The sequence below is a fragment of the Octopus bimaculoides genome, chromosome 8 (genome assembly GCF_046866305.1).
Source record: "Octopus bimaculoides isolate indiv1 chromosome 8, ASM4686630v1, whole genome shotgun sequence".
NCBI lineage: Eukaryota > Metazoa > Mollusca > Cephalopoda > Octopoda > Octopodidae > Octopus > Octopus bimaculoides.
In genome coordinates, this window is record NC_142935.1 from 36,306,233 (window position 1) to 36,327,050 (window position 20,818).

Below are 20,818 nucleotides of genomic sequence, written 5' to 3' on the forward strand. Positions count from 1 at the left end.
ATTCCTGCTTCAGTGCATATTAAACAGTTTCCACTTTCTTTGAAAAATGTGTGTTGCTTTCTGAAATTTTATAACTTTTTGTTCTAGTTAGTTTTTAATTTGTCAATTTTTATATGTATTGTTTCTTAATCTTCCCATATGTCTTCCAATGAAAGTAATAAATTTTTAAGGAATAGAAATCAAGCATTGAGAAATTGAATAGCGATGAGAAAGTATTGAGGAGTGGGGTGAAGGGTGGGATCTCCCTATCTCTAACAAAAAACCCAATCTTAATAGAAAAGCGAAATCAGATATGTTCCTAGCCTTGCATGCTGTCAGGTTAAAATCTGCAGCTGTTGCATTGCTGTACACTTACAAACAATAAGTCAGCATATTTTAGCCATTACTACTGGAAGTTAATGTATATGTGCATGCCACACTTTGTTTGTGTGTGAGTCTTTGGTGTATATATATATATATATATATATACACACACACACACGTGTGTGTGTATACACATGAATGTATGTATATATATATATATATATATATATATATATATATATATACACACACACACATGCACATATATGTCTGTATAATATGTACACATACACACATATGCATGTGTATATGTGCATATGTGTATATACATATATCTATGTTTAAGTAGGTATGTATATGACTTTGAGCATGTTGATGTGTCATATGTACTATACTATATCATTCCCAATTTATTTTTATATTTTTCTCATCATACATCCGAATGTATATACAAAATATGTGTTTTGATATATGTGCATTATATATATATATATCATCATCATTGTCGTTTAACGTCCGCTTTCCATGCTGGCTTGGGTTGGACAATTTGACTGAAGGCTAGCGAGCCAGAAGGCTGTACCAGGCTCCAATCCGATCTGGTAATGTTTCTACAGCTGGATGCCCTTCCTAATGCGAACCACTCCAAGAGTGTAGTGATAGCTTTTCACGTGCCACCGGCACAGGAGCAGTCGGCCAGCACTGGCATTGGCCATGCATGAATGGTGCTTTTTACGTAGCACTGGCACAGGAGCCAGTCAGGCGGCTCTGGCAGCAATCACACTTGAATGGTGCTTTCTACGTGACACCGGCACGAGACCAGTCAGGCGACACTGGCATTGACCACGCTCGAATGGTGCTTTCTATGTTCCACCAGCACAGGTGCCAATCGTGCGGCGATGACAACGACTTCACTTGCCTCAACAGGTCTTTAAAAGCGTAGTTTATTGCCCAATGATTGAAGAGTAGTCTTAAATGGGCTGGTTATGCTGCACTGGCATAGGCCATGCTTATGGTCTCACTTGGCTTGCAGGGTTTTCTCAAGCACAGCATATCTCCAAAGGTCTTGGTCAATTGTCATTGCCTCGGTGATGCCCAACATTTGAAGGTTGTGCTTCGATACCTCATCCCAATCTTCCTGGGTCTACTTCTTCCACTCCAAATCTGATGCTTCTTATATCCAACTCTTCTCTCAGGGCACTTACACTCTGTCACATATGTACACTGACATTACACATCCAGTGGAGCATACTAGCTTCATTCCTTGCAAGCTTACGAATGTCCTCAGCAGCCACGGCCCATGTTTTTCACCCTGTAATATGACGGAAACTGTTTTCTGCACATTTTCAGTGTTTACTGCCCCTAGCATTTTCAACACTCAAAAACGCTATCTTCCCAGTTAGCCTTCCTTTGATATTGCTGCACCTCTTATGTGTCCATAGCTTACACCAAGTACATCTTATGGAGTTTCTACCTTCGCCTTTTCTACAGGTCAAGCAGGGCCATCTACCTGAAGGGATTTGTGGTTTGTCTGCCTTCCTACTTATTAAGACTTTGGTTTTTGCTAGATTGACTCTAAGGCCCTTCGATTCTAGACATTGCTTCCACACCTGAAACTTCTCTAGTTCTGATAGTGACTCAGCTATTAGGGCAAGGTGATCAGCATAGAGGAGCTCCCAGGGGCATCCTGTCTTGAATTGCTCTGTTATTGCTTGGAGGACTATGATGAATAAGAGAGGGCTGAGGACTGATCCTTAGTGGACCCCTACTCCTACCCGGAATTCTTCACTGTACTTATTGCCAACCCTCATGCTACTGACAGGATCCCTGTACAGATAAGGGATTGGGAACCCTGTCAAAGGCTTTCTCCATGTCAAAAGCCAGGTACAGAGATTTATTGTTGGCTAGGTATTTCTCCTGTAGCTGTCTTACCAGAAATATAGCATCCGTTGTGTTTTCTCACTGATAATCTCCCTAATGCCATTGGGAGATATTTCCCAAACTGACTATCTTCCTAATTAGTTGGGCTGTGACCTTCTTCATGACTTTCATTACCTGATTCAGTAACTTGATAGCTCTGTAATTATTCATATCTAATGCATCACCTTTACCTTTGTAACAGTTGACTATGGTGCTGCTACACCACTCATTGGATATGACTCCTTCATGTATCACCTGGTTGACAATACAGTTGACTTGGCTATATCCGACACTGCCAGATATTTTGAGCATCTCTGCGTCGATTCCTGATGGGCCAGAGACTTTCCTTGTCTTCATACACTTAATTGCTTTATTTACTTATATATATATATACACACACACACATACATATATATGTATTTTTATATTTCTATGCACAAACATCTCTCTCTCTTTCTCTCTCTCTCTCTCTCTCTCTCTCTCTCTCTCTCTCTCTCTCTCTCTCTCTCTCTCTCTCTCTCTATATATATATATATATATATATATATATATATATATATATATATATATATATATACATATCTATAGCATGGAAAGCAGACGTTAAACGAAACGATATATATATACATATCTATATTTATATATATATATCTTAGATATATATATATATATATATATATATATATATATAATTACACAGAAATCTCTCACTGTATATATACATACATATTTTTAGGCATAAATCTCTGTGTTTATGTATATATAGACACACACACACACACACACACAGAGGTTTATGCATAAAAATACGTATATATATATATATATATATATATATATATATATGTCTGTAATATGTGTGTGTATGCTCTTGTGTATATGAATACACTAGTATATCTATGACTAACTATAGTTACACAATTCCTTTATTCTTTTAGCGTGTGCATATGCAAAATTTACATAATCACACTTGTGTATGGTGAATACAAATAATCACACTGTTCGCACATGCATAAACATGCACACACACGCACATACACATGGGTTCATCTCAATAAATCATACACACATGAATTTCAGTTTCACACATTTTTTTCATCATTTTTCCATTTTTATTTTATTCTATTTTACTTGATTCTGATTTTACCATGTTAACTTTCCAGTCTCCCCACCTTCCTCTTTCTTTCTTTTTCAATTCTCTTATATTACTATCTTATTTGAGTTATTTTTTTGTTTTTAAAGCTTTTTTTGGTTTTATTTCTTTCTTCTGAAAATTTTCACAGCACTTGTTTTCTGCTCATGCTTTGTTTTGTTTCTTTTTGTTTTGTTAATTCCCATATGTCTATACTTGAAATCATATTTGTCATTCCTTTAAATGCTTCTTTAGAAATCGGAAATCTATTACAGGAAACTTTTCATCACCACCACCAATACTACTGCTGCTACTGCTGCTACTACTGCTACTGCTACTACTACTAGTACTCTTTATTTAAAAAGGAACAATTTTTTTGACACACTTGTTATTTTTATTCTCATTGACCAATATATTTTTTTCACCCTCCTGTGATTCAATAGGCTGATGTGAAAACAATGTATGAAGTCACTTTGTGTTCTCCCAACCCATTTAGAAGTGTACGGCAAAATCTCCTTTAAATCACATTCCCTGCTCTCCTAGATACACTATACTAGAAAAAAGAATAGTAAATAATTAAACAGGTGTAGGCATGGCTGTGTGGTTAAGAACTTCAGTTTGCGACCACGTGGTTTGAGGTTCACTTCCAGTGTGTGGCACCTTGGCCAATCTTCTATTATGGTCCCGGGCCCACCTATGCCTTGTTTAGATAGTTGGTTGATAGAAACTGTGTAGGTAGCCCATCGTGCATGTGTGTGTTTATATATATATATATATATATGTTCATGTGTGTATGAGTGTGTGGGCCTTTGTGTTTGTTGTCCCCTCCACCACTTGACAACCAGTGTTGGTATGATTATATCCCTATAAGTTAGCAATTCAGTAAAAGTGACTGATAGAAGTATAAAACTAAAAATAAGTACTAGGGTCTATTTGTTCAAATAAACCCTTCAAGGTGGTGCCCCAGGTTGGCCACAATCCAATGATTGAAACAAGTAAATGTAAAAACAAAAAGTAAAAATAAGCAAAAACGGTAGTTAAAACTGGAGTGCTTGTAATCATGTCTGCTTAGATATAGCCAACCCAAGCACTTAACAACAACAATGATAGTAACAGCTCAAGTTCTCTCTCTTGATTGTTTACCTCCACTACAAAAACTGTCTTCTCTCAAAAATCAACATCTTCATCATCGTCATTGTAAAAACATTAGTGCTGTCTTAAGACATGGACACACTAGGCAGTTGCCCAAGACCTTCATGGGTTTAAGGTCTCAGTTTTAAACTATATATGTTGTGGCTTGTTGCCATTGAATAAATGCTATTGGACCTAGTGCAACAGTTTACCCAAAGGCCTAAAATGACACCAGCTCAAAGTATTTAGGTTATGTTCCTTTTATGTTCTGATTCTGAATCTATCTGTCAACAAGTTTGTCATTGGTTCATATCTTTATGTGGGAGATGAATGGGCGTTGAGTGGGGTGGTGGGCAAGAAAATACCAGTAATTTACTTGTCCTTGATTTGTTTCAATATGCACTATTAAAAGTGTTCTCCCTCTCTACATTCTTTAGGTGATTTCTGGTGAGAAGGCTATAAACCTATGCTGAATCAATAACCATTCAGTTTCGTTTTGGGTCTTACTCTTCTCAGCCAGTGCTTCCAATTTCACCCAAGTGGAGATCGGTATTTGCCATGTAGGAACTTTCTTACCATCTCATGAGCATGGCATTCTGTAGCCAACTTTTTAGCTAAGATTTAATCTCTTGTCACAATGTCTGTTGTTGTTTCTCCTTTCATCTCTTAACTGTCTTGCATTTCAACTCGGCTTTTGTATTTGTTGGTCTTCCATGTAGATAGAGGACAATTGTTTTTTCATTTATATGTGTTTGTGCTTTACAGCTTTGTTTTATTTTAGTTATTGGTATTCCAATATTCATTATCTTTTATCTTTTACTTGCATCAGCCATTGGTCTGTGGCCATACCGGAGCACTTCGTCGAAAGGTTTTAGTCAAACAAATCGATGCCAGTACTTATTTTTTAAGCTTGATACTTATATACTTATTCTATTGACCTCTTTTGCTGAACTGCTTGGCTACTGAGATGAAAACAAACTGACACTGGTTGTTGATCAGTGATGAGGGACAAGCACCACACAAATACACACACATGACAAGCTTCTTTCAGTTTCCATCTACCAAATATTTCTTAAAGGCTTTGATTGGCTTGAGGCTATACTAGAAGACACTTTCCAAGGTGCCATGTAGTGGTACTGAACCAGAGACCACATGATTAGGAAGCAAGCTTCTCAACCTCATAGCCACACCATTAATAGATTTTTTTTTTTACATTCCTACAGTGAATAGCTTCCAATTTGCATAAAACCTCTAACTTTCCTCCATTCTTGATAAACACAATCTTTCTATCACGGATTATGGATGACGTAGTCTAAATGCAGTCATTAGTCATTATCTTTATTGTTTTTTTTTTTTTAATTTCTTTCTGTCTAGTCTTGCCATTTCGATTAGCACTGTTCAGCATTCTGTCTAGTCTTTCTAGTTCGTTAAGTATCAGTTGAGAATATTATAACTATAAATTATTACGGGGACTGCTTGTGTATTATTGGTGCCTATTAGCTTGTATTGTATGTTTTTGTTTTTGCATTTAGCTCTGTTACATATCTCAATCCAATATGTCTGTAATATTCCATCCTTTAATTTTTGTGTTACACCTTGTCTATTTCACTGATTCCTGAGTGTTTGTATGCTTAGCAGCGTTTTTCCAATCATTATGTTCTGAGTTCAAATTCTGCTGAGCTTGGCTTTACCTTTGTAATTGATTAGTCCCCTCCTTCACAATTTCAGGCTTTGTACCTATAGTAGAAAAGATTATTATTATTGTTATTATTGTTGTTGCCTTTGCACAGCTTCTAACACTGGACATGTACTAAAGTGTCAGCTGTTCTGTACCAGTAAACTAAGGTAATACCTCTTATTTTTCGAGCACCTACTGGAGTATTTGAGCCGTTCCAAGCAGTGCTGTTTTCTGCAAGTGCTCCTCCCTTATTGCAGCCCCTGTTTGTTCTATGTACTTCTCGAGATTTTTGCCACTTTCAGGCCTTGTGGCTACAGTAGAAAAAATTATTTGGTGGATTGGTAGTGTTGTTAGTGTTGGTGTGCATTCTGATTTTGTTCATTCTGAGTTCAGATCCCACAGTGGTCAGCTTGACCTGTCATTATTTCGAGCTTGATAAAATAAAGTACAAAATAATTACCGGGTTAATATAATCAACTAATGCTGCCAACTACCTGTAAAATTTCTGGCTTTGTGTCAAAATTTAAAATTGTTGTTGTTGTTTTGCCCCAATGTCTATGAAGAAAAATTATGTTTCTTTGTTTTTCTCTTTGCAGGTAAGTCTATATCAGCTTTGAAAAAATAAACTGGATACACAATACATTTTATTTTTAACAAATTCCTGCTTTGAGCATTTTTTCTTTGTCAATGGTAAGAAAGTTAATCAACATAACATTACTTTTCATTTCTATATTTCATCTTCATTTTCTTAGGATATTTTATTCTTGTTTTCATCATGATTTTGTGTATTTTGATTTTTTTCCTCCCACTATTTTTACACATAAGACTTGAGTCCATGATTAGATTAGTGACATATCTAAATATTAAAAAAAGTTATTTATTACTTTACACAAAACACAAGGTAAGAATATTCATCCGTCATGCTACTTCCCATTATGACAAATCTTTAATATGTTGACATATAATGAGCAGAAGCATTAACTAATGATAGGGATGGAGATTAAAACTAGTCACTCAAAGTTGATAGGGTAGATTAAAAACTGTGACATTGTTACTCTTTCCAAAATTATTTGCAAAAGTCTTTGGGATACCTGTCTTCTGGAAATTGAGCTTTAGTTACAAACTTAGTTTGATAGAAGCTTCCCTATATTACAATATTTGACAGAAAACACACACAGAAGCACTCCAACTCTCTCTTTCACGTGTGTGCGCCCCCCCAAAAACCTGGTAAAGCAGTGCACAAGATATCATTTGTGCGTATGTGTTTGTACATACATGTACAGTATAATTACCAATTAAAGATGTGATTTTCTCTGTTCTTATTCTTGTTGTTTTATACTCTGAATTTCTTGAAATTCTTCGAAGAGATATTTGAAGTTACTTGTCATACATGAAGAATTACCTTAGATGTTAATTCTACTTGCATTTATTGGTATTTGATTGATTGATATAGTTAACCACATTTACTTAACACTGTGTGTTTTTTTGCTATCTGCCTGGGTTTATTAATCCTTCTTACTTCTTCTATGTGTACATATACATATGTGTGTGTGTGTGTACATAGGAAAAAAAAAAAACATTCAGCAGATGTCGTGGGGGGTCAAATATTTGTATTGATGTTGACCTAAGTATATACTGAGTCAAACTGTTAATACAAATACACATGTATGCAACATGCACACACATGACGGACTTCTTAAATGTTCCAGCATACCAGCTTCCATTCACGAGGAATCAGTCAATCAGTGGCTATATCAGAAGAAACTTGCACATGGTCTTGACACAGTGGGATCAGACTCATAACTTTTTGGTTATGATGCAAAACTTCTTAAGCAGACAACCATGCCTCTATGAATTCCACCCACAGATAAGGTATCTGTCTACACCAGCACATGTATGACTATAGGAACATCGTGAGATTTGTGAAGCAATTCTGTGAAGCAGATATTTGTGATATTTAAATTTGAAATGAGTGGCTCACTCTCAGTAAATACCTCGTATGCTAATAGCAATTACAAGAGCCAAAGCCACATAAATACCCACTAAACAGCATTACAGCTTACAAATAATAGTAATTTAACATTACAAAATTCACTTTTCTATCAGATTGAATCAACACTTAATGTTTTTGAAATTACCTCCCCTTTGAGAATCTTTGACAGTTGCCATTACTTTTCCTGTTTTCTTTTTTTCCTCCCTTTGTTTGTTGTTTGCTTTCTCCAACAAAAAGGTAAATGTCTTCGTTAAGGAAAGTATTTTACTTAAATCATTAAGTATATCACCTACTTAACATTACATTAGTTGTCTGTGACATTAGTCATTATTTAAAATATATCTCATGTGAAGCTTTCTTTTCATAATTAAAAATGTAAGAAAGTAATTTCTCATTCCATTGATCATCTTTAGAGATGGAAAATGCTTTAATATTTATACCTGCACTATATTTCAATTGGTTTGATGACCAATCATTATTGTGTGTCACAATCATGGATTTGTACATAGCACCAGACTTATCTTTTATTTACCTTTCAACTTTTACCTGTTTCGACCATTTGGCTGTAGCCATGGTGGGGCACCGTGTTGAAGGGTTTTAGTCAAATAAATCAACCCAAGTACTTATATTTTGAAGTTTGGCTCTTATTCTCTTTGTCACTTTTGTCAAACTTAAAATTAGGAGGATGTATGCAAACCAACACTGGTCAAGCTGATGAGGTTCACACACACACACACATGCGTGCACACGCACCCACTCACACACACACACACACACACGATAGACTTCTTTATTTTACATCTATCACAAGTCTTTGGTCAGCCCAGGCTTGTAGAAGATTCAATGTTCCATGCAGTGGGATTGAACCCAAAACTATGTGGTTTGGAAGCAAACTCCTTACTACACAGACATGCTGATGCCTATTTCTAAAGTATCAGTGGCCTAATGGGTAAGAATGATTATTACCATTAATTTAGAAATAAAGTTTTCTAGTTTCAAATCCAGTCAAGACACTATCAGACTAACTGAAACATAGTATAGATCATCATCATCATTTAACATCCATGTTCCATGCTGTCATGGCTTGGACAGTTTGACAGGATCTAATGTTTCCAAGGACTGCATCAAGCTCCAATGTCTGCTCTGGCATGGTTTTTATGGCTGGATGCCTTTTCTAGTGGAGTGGGTGCTTTTTTCATGCCACCTGCACTGTTCAGGTCACCAAGTCGTTCACAAAACTATGAGCCCTGGGTGGGGGTGGAGGGGTTAACTTCATGCTAGGGTACAAGCAGATTACTATGGGGTGGGGACAGAGAATACTCCTGTAGAGGGATCTGCATGACTACACACATCTAGTGGGGGAAAGAGTGGAGGAGAAAGAAAAAGTGATTAGGATGACATCTGATGCCATTCAGGCATTCCACTTTCCGAAACAACATTTAGATATAAATATTATTAAACAATGTTTTTCACTTCTATAGATGAGGTTAATAGCATGGAAAATGATAATCTTATTAACTACGACTCATTTCAGACATTTTGACATTTATGTAACAGTGGAATATATGATTTTGTCTTTACATGTGACTAGTTTACAGAACCTAACACATATATTATGAATCATACACAACTCTTTAAAGGCGCCTGACAATGCATCTTCAAAACAGTGTCTATATGTGCTCTTTCTTAAGTACATGCCCTCTTTGAATATATATAAAATTTAGATGAAAATATATCGTAGAAGTAAGTCATTGTTAAAATTCTTCCTCAAATATTTAAGTACTAATCCAAAGAAAATAATGTTGTGTTGTTTTTTTCCTTTGTTAGTATTATGTCTGTTTTTCTATACTAGCAGAGGTTTGAGGAATACTTGAATACTTATAATGAGGCATTGTTTTTTCTGTCAGATGCTTTCTTGCCACTGACTCTCTACCTTTCACTTAGCTTTGAAAGTGCAAGTTTAGAGGCTGATATGTTGACAAAGAATGTGAATGACACCACCATTTTTTGCTCTTTTGCTCAATGCTTTCATGTAAAGATGAAGAATGTTAACATTCATGTACCCCACAGACATACGTTGCTGCATACACACATGCACACACATGATGGGGTGGGTTCTATCCAGTTTCTATCTACCAATTTCACTCATAAGGTATCAGTAACCTGGAACTACAGTGGAAGACCTCTGCCCAAGTTACCATATGGTTATAAAGTGAATTCCATATCCACACGGCTATGCCTGTGCCTTGTCTTAATAAAGTTATAGCATGAGGAGAAGAGACAGTATATATAGCCTTTTAGCTATCTAGCTAGTATGGTTGATCAGGATAATGCTCGACATAAACTTCATCAGGTGGATGCCATTGAGAAAACATAGACAGGTAGGTACACCTTTGTGGTGGTTGTTTTGGTTTGGAAAAGTCTGAATAAAAAGTTTAGAGTAGAGTTTGGAGTCATAGCTCAGTTAGGATGATGAAAGGGTGAAATGCACTTGAATTAGGTAAGCATGGATGGGCAAGAGTACCCCACTTTCTATTTTAGAAAGGTAAATCTGTTTGTAGAATCAGAAGAAACAGTAGGGAAGATATTACATTTCAGTATGTTAGTATTTGTTGTAGGTTAACTAGTGAAGTTTTGCCAATTTGAAATGCACATTGAGTTAATAAATCTCTCATTTGACAACTGACAGCCTAAGCAGATAATCTATAACAGATGAGGCCTTAGAATAATATTGTCAGCTTCATGCATGAAGTATAACATAAAATGCTCGCTGAACTGTTATATCATATGATATTTGACACCACAAATGGATCTTTCATATTCAAAAAATATTGAATGTTCAGCATTGTGTTCCACGCTCAGCAGTCATCTTCAGAAATGAGTGATGCATATTTAAAATACTGATGCAATAATAAATAACATTAGTTATTAAGCTAGATACAGCACCATGCTGTGATAAAAATTTGATATCAGGGAAAAAAAGAAAAACACAGCGATTATAATGCCAATGAAAATCATTCATTTGGTGTGCTTGTATATAAAGATCGTGTTTATATGCACTGAGATTGACCTGAAGATTCTACTTCATACATGCATTTACCCATGATTGGCACACATCATGACATATACATAAAGGTGTCCACATAGCTTTATTGAAGCATGCACACATAAATATACACACTTGCATGGAAACAGATGTGGGATAGCATCAGGAAGAGCATTTGACCATAGAAATCTCTGCCTCAATGTAATTTTGTCTGACCCATAGAAGCATGGAAAAGCAGATTAAAATTAAAACAGTAGTAATCTTGATGACGACTTACATCATCATCATCGTTTAACGTCCGCTTTCCATGCTAGCATGGGTTGGACGATTTGACTGAGGACTGGTGAAACCGGATGGCAACACCAGGCTCCAGTCTGATTTGGCAGAGTTTCTACAGCTGGATGCCCTTCCTAACGCCAACCACTCAGAGAGTGTAGTTACATATACACGTATAAACTTAAATCTTTATATGCAGTTATATCATTCATACACACAACCATGTAATGCAAACACATTCAGGAAGGTAAACAACTGAGCTAATTGCATATGCTTAATTTATGTGTATGAACATACATATACATTTACAACATGATCGTCATGTGTCAACACTTATCTAGTTACATATAGCTTTATGAATGTCATCATCATCATCATCTCCATTTTATGATCAGTTTCCATACTGGCATTGGGTGGGTAGGTCATTGTGGTTTGAATCAATTCTCATTCACTGTTAATGTCTTCCAGGAAAGGTTAGTGACCACATATTGCTTGTGTGTGTGTGTGTATCTCCTTTGCCAACATGGAAGGCGGATGTTAAACGATGATGATAATATTTATATATATATATATATATATATATATATATATATATATATATATATATATATATGTGTTGAAAAAAAAGTCTTCAGAATTTTGGAATAACTTCTTTCATCTATTTTATACATATATTAGCGCTTTCGTTCGTCTTTCGAACTTGTCAAATATAATTCTGTGAAAATACAGAGACCTTGCTTATTTATATAAAACAAGTGTTTTTTGGGGTTTTGTTTATAACAGAACATTGTTTTGTTTTTTTTGTTTTTTGGGGGGTGAGGCTTTGGAGACAATGGAAGATGTATAAGCAGATAGATAGACAGATAGATAGATAGACAGACAGATAGAGAGATGGATGTGGTAAAAGAGAGAGAGAGAAGGGCCATTGTATTGAAATGGTCTTTTTAAGGAGTGTCAAATAAATAAAAAAATAAATAAATAAATAAGGGTAAACACTTGTTTACTATTTACTTCATTGTTTTGAGAGGGTTTCTAGGGATGGTAAGAGAAGGAAAAAGAGAGAAGAAAAAATACAGAATAATAAATAGAAACTATAAATAAAACAAAAAATGTCTTCCTGTTTTTTCTTTATTTTTTTAGTTGAGTTGTATTTAGAATATATTCCTGTCATACATTCATTTATTTAATTATATTTGGTAAGGTGTAGTTCTGCATGAGTATATATTAGTATAATATTTGTAAATTTGAAAAATCAATTAGTAAAAATAACTGTATATATCATATCATACCCACACAAATATACATATATGTACATACAAAACGTATTTCTTGCCTTTCTTTTTTCTCTTTCAAACATTTAACTTCGGTGAAATTGTTTTTATGAAGCGCAGTTTCATTGCCTTTCGGTATTGTGGATCGTCCCGTGTACATTTATAAAAGGGAAAGATTTTGAACTTTCCGTCTCCGCATATTTCCAGATGTTTACTCAATGGAATCATTCTTAGTTCTTCTTGTCGGATATGTTGCCTGTGAATTCTTGCACGTTGGCAAAGTGAGTTATTTGTTTCGCCAATGTAATTTTCTTTACAGTTTGGACAGGTGATGTAGTATATGAGATTTTGTGTTTTGCAGTTCATATCTGCATTTATTTTAAAAATAGATCCGTTCTTGAACTTTATGTGGAAACCACTTTCTATGTATTTGTAGTTGTTGGTATTGTTACACGTTCCACATCTCCTATCACCACATTCTTTTACTATGAATTCTGGTTTAGTCTCTGATCTGAATTCTGCCCTTGTCAGGTGTTTTTTAAGGTTTTTTGGTTGGCGTCTGCTATTCCGTAAGGTGTTTTTTTCAATCAGAGTTTTCATCTTGGGGCTTTGAAGGAGTATAGGGAACTTGCAAGTTTCACCTGTCTACCAATATTTTTTATCTAAAGAAATGCCATGAACTCAGATTGGTACAGCTTGGCGTTAGTGTCATCATCGTTGTTGCTTTCAGAAGGCGAAGAACCAGAAGAGACACCATGAGGTATCTTGCCTTACACTAACAGTTTCACCAATCTTCCACCTTGGAGAAGTACTCTATTTTTCATCTACACTGAAGTGGGGCAGAGTTGACCTTAGCGTGATTTGATCTAAGAGCTCTGTGTGTTGAAATACATACAGTGAGGCATTCTTTCCAATGCTCTAATGACTCTTACATGATGAAATGTTGAGTTATGTTTTCGTGTAAGCTTACATATTTATGCAGGCATGTTCTCTCTCTGGCTCTCTCACACATACACACCAATTGTGCACTCTTATACAAATAGCTAATATAGACTTATAGACACTCACACACAGACACACCAAATGGTTACTCAGAGCAACATACAAACTTAATGGATACACATGATCATAATATACACACACTTATACCAACTGCAATCTTATACATGCATACTTAGTAAGCCATCTCTTTCTCTCTCTCTTTCACGCATGCGCGTGCGCACATGCACACACCTAATACAACCATAATAAGCTTCATTATTTTTACTGTTCTGTGTTGTTCCTGTCTGGAATGTCTGCTATAGAGATCATTTCTCACCATTTTCAATTTATATAGGCACCAACAAAACATTATTTCCTTCTTCCAAACCCAAACATTTCCTTCTTAGCTGCTTCTTTAAAATACACACCCATTCCAATATTCTTTTCATGCTTCCTGGTATCTATGGTTACTCCCCTAATGAATCATCTTAATTTTGCAGCTCTGATGTAAATGGTATAATTTACCTTGACGGGAAGTAACTGTTGAGTCTAGGTCACATAGTTTTTATGTTTGTTTTGTAATCAACTATCTTTTTTTTATTTTTCTCTTCTTTTTTTTTGGCGGGAGTATCTATCTTTTACTTCTTTCTGTCATTGGACTGTGGTTATGCTGGGTCACTACCTCGAAGGGTTTAGCCAAGCAAATTGATCCTAGTACTTATTTTTTATGTTTGGTACCCATGCTATTGGTCTCTTTTGTCAAACCACTAAGTGATGAGGACATAAACAAGACAACATCTGTTTTCAGGTGGTGAGGGGGAGACAAAGACACACACACAACATATATACATACACAGAGGCTTCTTTCAGTTTCTGCCTGCTTTGGTCAGCCCATGGCTTTCGTAGAAGACCTTTTCCCAATATGCTCTACAGTGGGACTGAACCCAAAACCACATGGTTGGGAAGCAAAGCAACTACATAGCTATGCCTGTGCCTATCTCAACCACACACCGATGCCTGCATTTAAGGGATATTTTCTTTCTTGTACATTTTTGAAGTGGTAAGGATGGCTAGTTCATTTTGTCATCAAATACCAGCCAATTTTGAGGGCTTAGGCATGTGAGTTTGAAATGAGGGTATGGACTTCTCATTTCATAGTGAGGTTGCATATTTCTCAGTTTGTGATGAAGGTGTACACTTATTTCTCAGTGTTATGTCATTAATAATAAAAAAATTATTATTGGGATGTAGATTTTATTTATTATCTTGGACATAGGGCCTAATTCAAGTCTATCATTGAAGTCTTATGATAAAGTGTTTATCGAAATAATGCAGTTGTCACATGCACTCCCTTTCCTCTGCTGACCTTGACTGAATTAGCAAATAAAGCTGTAGTCACATGCAAAACACACCATTAAGGAAAACCCTCTTGACACAGAAAGGACAACCATGTTAAATCAAATTAACCTTCATCACATGATCATCAGGTTGAGTTACCTGGCACTAATGCAAAACATATGCAGCACTACTTTGATAAAACAATGATACTACATTTGGCATAAAAGGAGGGTGCACAGATATATGCATGGAAGAGGAGATGGTTATCATAGACATGTTAACCCAGAGAGGGTATGTAGCTCTGAATTTATAATAAAGATATCAAGCTGTGAAGACTATGCTTGCATTACTAGGTAGTAGGTTGAGGGGCTAGACTCTTATGCTAAGGGTGTAGATCTGTTAGTTCATAATAAGCATGTAGATCTCATTGATAATGAGGGCAGAGACCCCTCTCTTAATACTGTTGTTGTAGACCCATCTGTTACATTTTGAAGTTGGAGATCTATCAACTCAATTAAGTGCAGGCAGTTTTCTCAGTTTGCATCTTGCTTTTTGGGTTCATCTTTTGGGCACAAGCAGACTTCTGAACTCAACTTGTGAGCACTGAAAGCACACACAGACAATATTTCAGCTTGTAGGAGCTATATTATTTCAAAACATACTCCTCTAACAAAACATATTACATTTACACATTTATTTGGTATTATCATTTATTTTATGAAGCCTGTGGTATAAGAATAGAGGTTAACCATTTCTTACAATTCTTTTTATTGGAGCTATTTCAGTTCCTACACACCACTGATGTAATAACAGTAACCATAAACATTTTAACTACTCATTTCTCCTATCCTAAAATTTTGTATTTTTTTATACTGGTTTATATAACGTTGCAAAATTGTATTACTGAGAGAGAGAGAGAGAGAGAGAGAGAGAGAGAGAGAAAGAGAGAGAGAGAGAGAAAGAGAGAGAGAGTTTGTGAGTGGTGGAAGAGATTGAACAAGTGTATGAGGTTTTGTGAGGGAAGGAAAATAACATATTTGTGTGAAAGTGTGTACATGTGCATGAGAATTGTCTGTCTGTTCATCTATAACCCCAATGAAGTCTTCAGCAAATACACTAAGTGCTTCTCAAGATGTAGATTTCAAATACCATGCATATACCTTCTATACAATGTAAGGTTGAACCTATTTAGGAAAAACAAAAGAAAATTAAAACTGTAGCTGGTAAATTCTGTGAGAAAATCACATACATTACTTTTCTTTATGTAATTTATACTATTTATGGGCTATTTTAAACATAAACTGAAAAATCAACATGGGTTAACTTTTTCCGTCAGTTATTCATTTAATTCTTACCTAATATAATCTAGCCCATACCTCTTCCTCCTGTGTGAATCACACTCCTCCCCTACTCTAATTTAGGTTTGCAATTAACCCGCTCACCTTCTCCTAGTAATTCTCACAGAGAGGTCGGTGACCAATTTAAGCCTTTATGTTACATCATGGTTTATATGTGTGTGTGTGTGTGTGTGTGTGTGTGTGTGTGTGTGTGAATGAGTACAGCTTAGTGGTTATGATGATGCAGTTAAGATTGCATGATTGTAGTTTCGAATCCTAGGCAGGCAGAGCACTGTATTCTTGAGCAAAACACTTCCTTTCATGTTGCTCTATCCACTCAGCTGTAAATAGGTAACCCTGAGATAGACAGATGTTCAAGTCAGGGAGAATGTTGGACTGCCTGCTTACCCAGTTGGGTGGCATCATTCGAAAGCTAAAGCTATACAAGGAAGCACATTGTAACCAGAATGTATAATAATATCCAGCAGTCTGGTTGATACTCTGGTGTATAATGCCAGAGGATTTGTGTTGTATTGTGCCTTTTATGTTACACTGTAATATCTATGCACCTTAGATGCAGGCATGGGTGTGGAATTAAGACTTTCACTTTGTAACCTTGTAGTTTAGGGTTCACTGTGGGGAGACTTCTACTATGGTTTTGGGTCTTTGTTTTCATGTTTAAGCCCTTATTGGTAAACAAAGTCATGGTTCATACAATGTTATTTGTTCACAGTCTGCTGTTAATATGTTCAATCAGTAGTTATTTATTCAAAGGACTACGGAATATACCATGTTACATGGAAGCAAATGAGGTTTGGCAATAGGAAGAGCATCTGAACATACAAATTTTGCTTTCATATATTTTGTCTGACCCATGCAAGCATGGAAAATTAACTGTTAAACCATAGATGAGGACAATGTTGATATAACATTTTCATGTTATAATGATGCAAGCCTGATTATATTATCAAAAGAACCACAATTCAGTTGGATGACATGCAAGTAATAGCAGCCAAATTTTATGCAAATTACAACCTAGTGTTTGAAAAAAGAAAGGTTTTTAAATAAAAGGGACATATTGGATGATGTAGTCATGATGGTCACTACTGGTGTGTTTCTGGTCAGCAGTATGCTCTTCTCAATCATAACTTACTTTGGACTAAAACATTAAGAACAACAGTAACCGCCAAGTCTCTTACCTCATTAAGTATCGATGGAAGTACAAAACTGAAAGCAGATGAATGAAAAAATAAATATTACAAAAAGTAAAAAGAAAGAAATTGCAAAAAAACAACAACAAAAAAACTGAAGAAAATGTCCAGCCAGTCTACATATTTTAATTGGAGAAACTAATCAACTGTTCTATATCCTATTTGTGCAATATTGAAGCCAATTTCTTATATAATTAGGTGTATTGTCATATAGACTTTAGCTGACTAATCATCCACATTACTGTTGATTGTTAATTGTGACAAAATGAACCAGACACATGACTTGTGTAATTTCAAAATGCTTTGACTTTTAGGAATGAAATTACAAGAGACAGTGAGGGAGTGATGTAATGGAGAAATGAGAGAGAGAGAGATGAAAAGAGGGAAAGATGTAATGGAGAAGGGAGAGAAAGAGCAAGAAAGATAAAAATAGAAAATAAGAAGAAATTATAATAATGATACAAAAATAAAATAATTATCTTGAAATGAAAACAAATTAGATGTGAGGAGTATTAGAGTGAAAACTATAGTTCATAATAATGATCATATATGTGTATGAGTGTGTGTGTTATATGGACTCACAAGGCTCACTACTTCACACACAACTTGAAAAAAATACCTTCATTATGTAGACTGTGTGAAACATACACTCTATGCAGACCACTTTCAATTTTGTCAAAACATTTTAAATGGTGTATATCCTACAGAAGACCAACTTTCATTATTATATAACAAAATCCATGTAGTATAATATATTCTATATGATTCACATGGTACAATTCACATGATACAATTGACTTGATAGCATATGCTATGTTGTTGTTGGCACGCCGTCGCTTACGACGTCAAGGGTTCCAGTTGATCCGATCAACGGAACAGCCTGCTCATGAAATTAACGTGCAAGTGGCGGAGCATTCTACAGACACGTGTACCCTTAACGTAGTTCTCGGGGATATTCAGCGTACATGGTGTGACAAGGCTGACCCTTTGAATTACAGGTACAACAGAAACAGGAAGTAAGAGTGAGAGAAAGTTGTGGTGGAAGAGTACAGCAGGGTTCACCACCATCCCCTACCGGAGCCTCGTAGAGCTTTAGGTGTTTTCACTCAATAAACACTCACAACGCCTGGTCTGGGAATTGAAACCGTGATCCTATGATCGCAAGTCCACTGCCCTAACCACTAGGCCATTGCGCCTCCACAGCATATGCTATATATTCTACACAAATCACATGGTACATATTCTACACAATGGTACATGTGATTAGAATGTCACAGGAAAGAATTGCTACACAGATTCTGGTAGGAGATCTAGGGTTAAACCAAGTATGAGTTGAATATCCTTATCTCAGTTGGTCATGCTTGGAAATCCTGTTGCAAGTGTTGCTCCTGATAGGACCATGTGGAGAAGATACCTGGGGACTTTACCTCCATGACACTCCAAAGAATAGCGGCTTAAAAAGATGGATGGTAATATTGCTTATCGATGGTGAAAATGTTTGGTAAATTTATAGTTTGACACTCATCCTGATTTTGGTGTGAAATAATGCTTTTTCTTTGTTTTTTTTTTTTTCTTATGCTATCAACTAATCTCATCTCTTAATATGCTGCAAATAATTTTTTCTACAGAAATTGGAGGTGGGTGGGGTAGGGTTGACCCTCAGAAATTCCCCCCTCACTTCCTAAAGTTGGCCATGTATATATATATATATATATATATATAGACGTAAAAGGTTTAGATTTAGATTCAAAAATTCCCCCCTCACTTCCTAAAGTTGGCCATGTATATATATATATATATATATATATATATATATATATATAGACGTAAAAGGTTTAGATTTAGATTCAAAAATTGAATATCGTACTTATGTTTAGGCACCAGAATATACTATGGTATGGTATTATATAAAAACCATTCAATTATATAAAAACCATTGATCACCTAGTTTGATTTTTTGATTTTGCTTATTTTGATTTTTTTTTATATATAGACGTATGTATATAAGCATGCCTCTTTTTTTTATTTACATCCTACCCTTCCCATAAAAGCTTGAGCAAACAAATGGAATAAATAATCCCTTACTTGAAAAGCAGGAAGGGCATCTGGCTATAAAGCAATGCTTCAATAATATGGAAAAATGGATGTAAAACAATTAAGTGTATGAAAAATCTGCATATGTTCATGTGGTTTTGATTTAGTGGATCCTGTTAAGTAGCTGGTGTCTTATTTTATTGATTTAATACTTAGTTGGTGAAGGTGAGAAGGATTTAAACTGAAGCAGAAATATAAAACTAAATTAAAACATAGTTTGTTGTTCTTTATTTTTCCTGTTCACTACCCTTATAATAATAATAATAATAATAATAATAATAATAATAATGATGATGGTGGTGATAATAATAGATGAGCGATATAAACAGAAATCAGAGAGTGTGATCGAAAATGCTAATTACAGGATTTTATTGGATTTTTCTATAGAAACTGACCATACTATTGAAGCAAGGAAACCAGATGTGATTGTAGGAGACCAAAGAAGGAAAAAAAGTGTAAGATCATAGATTTCGCAATATCATATGATAGTATTGGATATCAAAGAAATCGAGAAAATTAAGAAATATCAATCAAAACCTTGCCTAAGAGATGAAAAGATTGTGGAACACCTAAGAGGTTGATAGATATTGGAATTATGACAGGTATTGTTGACCTGCAGGAAAGTGCCATCCTGTCTTCTGCAGGAATCCAAAGAAAGATTATTGAGTGTTGAAGAGACTTGTTGTCGCCAAACCTCAGGATAACATCCCTACTATTTAAATTAGCATGCAATAGCTTTTGAATAATAATAATAATGATAATAATGAAATAATGATAGTAGTAGTAGTAGTAGTAATAGTAGTTGTAGTAGCAGCAGCAGTAGTAGCAACAGTTGTAATAGTAATAATAGATATAATAATGCATCATCCGAAGGCAGGTATAGAGAAAATTGGAGAACATGGATTGATGCAGCTGTCGCTGTCTCCAAAGACAGCAACCTTTGGATTAGACACCTATCTAAAGAAAACTGGCCAGAGCTTAATTTTGTCTGCAAATATATAACTTCCTAAAAATGCACTCAATATCGGAAGCAACAAAGATGTACATACAAGAATTGAGGATCATTGAGACTGGGGTACAATTAGATAAACTAGAAGAACCCACTGTGAC

The 20,818-nt window shown here is 35.4% G+C and overlaps 1 protein-coding gene across 12 annotated transcripts in view; it reads left to right on the top strand.

The window, feature by feature from the left end:
* Positions 1-20,818, top strand: part of LOC106867420 (zinc finger CCCH domain-containing protein 10) — a 639,081-nt gene that overhangs the window by 218,105 nt on the left and 400,158 nt on the right. For 5 of the 12 annotated variants that reach the window (XM_089356351.1, XM_089356349.1, XM_089356340.1 and 2 more), the window contains exon 3: positions 6,758-6,851. The exons of the other annotated variants lie outside the window; for them this stretch is intronic. The gene's annotated coding sequence lies outside the window, so the exon portion shown is untranslated. The remainder of the gene's footprint in view (positions 1-6,757; positions 6,852-20,818) is intronic. 12 annotated transcript variants of the gene reach the window in all.